The sequence below is a fragment of the Arachis ipaensis genome, chromosome B07 (assembly GCF_000816755.2).
Source record: "Arachis ipaensis cultivar K30076 chromosome B07, Araip1.1, whole genome shotgun sequence".
NCBI lineage: Eukaryota > Viridiplantae > Streptophyta > Magnoliopsida > Fabales > Fabaceae > Arachis > Arachis ipaensis.
In genome coordinates, this window is record NC_029791.2 from 2803130 (window position 1) to 2805899 (window position 2770).

The following is a 2770-nucleotide window of genomic DNA, read 5'->3' on the forward strand; positions in this document are numbered from 1 at the left end:
AAATTATTAACAATATTAACAAACAAATATAGTTTGTGCGAATGATTTGTTTAAGACATTAGCCAAAAAGAAAAAAATTAACCACAATTTTTTCTCAACACTCACATTGTAGCTGGACCTCTAAACATCTAAAGAATAACTTAGCAACATGCANCTTACATATTTTTTATTCTCATTCACAATTATTTTTTTCTAACTCTTTTTTTTTTAATTATTTCTAAATACACTAAAGAAAAACTTTAAAATTACACTATAAAATACAATCTACTAAAAATTATTAACAAACAAATATAGTTTGTGCGAATGATTTGTTTAAGACATTAGCCAAAAAGAAAAAAATTAACCACAATTTTTTCTCAACACTCACATTGTAGCTGGACCTCTAAACATCTAAAGAATAACTTATTGTAGTTGGCAACATGCATTCTATCGGTCGGGTACAAGTTGAGTCTTAATTCTACTCGATCAACTCGCACTCCCACCTTTTATATGTTATATATTTATATAAAAATATGTTTTAAGTAAATGCTGACTTAAAGACTTCTCGTTAAATACAAAAGATCTTTAGCTGCTAAAAAAATATTATTAATTAATAATTTAATATTTTTTTACATAAAAATTAATTCTATTTTAAATTATAATCAAATAAAAAATCTCAGCTTTCGAGTAAAATTAAGATTAAATCCAAATTCTACTCTATTTATTGTTATACTTAATTAGAAGGATATATGGTCCGAGCCTGAAGCATTTAGACCCGGCCCATGAAATGGCACAAAGCTGACCCGAGAAAAACCCAAAAAACAACTCAATTGAGTCTGGTCAGAGTTCGAGTTGCACGGCCCGGCCTGGTGAGAGTTCCTAATTATGCAGTGTCAATTTCAAAACATCTATTCCAGACCAAAAAGAAAAATTCAAAACATCTATTCTATTTATCTCTCTTCTCTCTATATGTAATAATAATAGAGTAACATATCATTTCTACTCACGAAAGTTGAAAACAGTGACACATCTACCCATAAAAAAAGGAAATTACCATTTGTACCCATAAAACATGAATTCTATATAACAAAATTATCCAAATACTAAAAAATCACATAAAACCCCAAATTACCCTTATCATCATCTGCATCATCTTTTCCCTTCCACCACCACCACCACTAACCCCATCCTCTCTCTCTCTCCTTCCATTTTCTGAGCTCGTCGTCGCTGCCAGAGTCCGTCAACTCTGCGAATTCCTTCCTCTCTCTCTCTCTCTCTTTCTCTCTCTTTCCTTCTGGTGTTCGCCGGTGGTGGTGCGGTGGTCTCAGACAATTTGCTTTTTCTATTGTTGTTGTTGTTGCTTTATGTGAAGAAGATGATAATGGAGGTATAATAGTGGTGGTGGTGATGGTAGTGGTGAAGGAAATGAGGTGGTGGTGCCTTTAAATTGAGTGATGATGGTAATTAGGGTTTAGGATGGTGGTGAGGAAGAATTTCGATGGTGGGTTTGGAATTGGAAAAGTGGTGGTGGTGGGATAATTTGGGAATTTCAAATAATTTTTTTTGGATTTGGATATTGTTAGCAAAAGTTTATATTTCATGGGTGCAAATGATAATTTCTTTTTTTTATGGGTAAATATGTTAGCATTTTTAACTTTCGTGGGTACAAATGGTAGTTTACTCATAATAATAATAGACTAATAGGAGAACAGCACATGGTGGTTCATATAATAGGAGAGCAGTGGATAGTTCATTATTACACTTTTTTTAATTTAGATGTGGGAAAAAAAAGGTGTAGAACGTAGATATGAAGTGTATAGGTGCTTTACACAAGTGTGGTGTCAGGAGCAAAAATCGGACCGTCCGATTTTTGAGTACACAAATCGGAGGGTCCGATTTGTATTTAAAAAATTAAAAAAATTTGGAGTACTCCAATTTGTGTATTCTATTTTTTTTTATTTTTTAAATATAAATCGGAGGATCCGATTACCTTCAACAAAATTTAAATTTTCTCTTCCACATTAATTAGACTGTTCGATTAGTAAATTTAATTTTTTTTACAAAAAAATCGTATGGTCCAATTTCTTCACCCCTATTTTAGAAAAAATTGTTTCCACATTTATGTCTAATACCCACATTTTTTACAATAATGCACAACACACACATACTTCTCATATCCAAAAAAATGAGCCTCATTATATTACACAAGTGTGGAGCGGTCAAAGCAGAAAGGCATCAAAGTAAATAGAAGTTGTCAAAGGATAAGCGCATCAAAGTAAATAGAAGTTGTTTAGAGGTCAAATTTAAACCTTTGTTATATACATATAAATAGAATGACAAACCCTAAACTGAACATTTGTTAGCCGCCACTCTATTTCAAAATTCGAAAACCTATTCTCCTCCATCATCAGATCTCTCATCTCTCCCCATCTGTCTCCCCGCCTGCCAGTACCGAATCTCTCTACCGTCACCGGAGTAAACACAGGAGTATATTTGTTTGTTAATAATTTTTAGTAGATTGTATTTTATAGTGTAATTTTAAAGTTTTTCTTTAGTGTATTTAGAAATAATTAAAAAAAAAAGAGTTAGAAAAAAATAATTGTGAATGAGAATAAAAAATATGTAAGATAATATTATAAATATATTTTACTAATCATGATATATACATAGTAAACAAATGTTGTGTCATTACACACTTTAAATATTTGTAACAAAAAATGGTTATTATTATAATTTTAATATAATATTAATTGTATTTAACAGTTATTTTTTAATTCAATTGGTAATTATA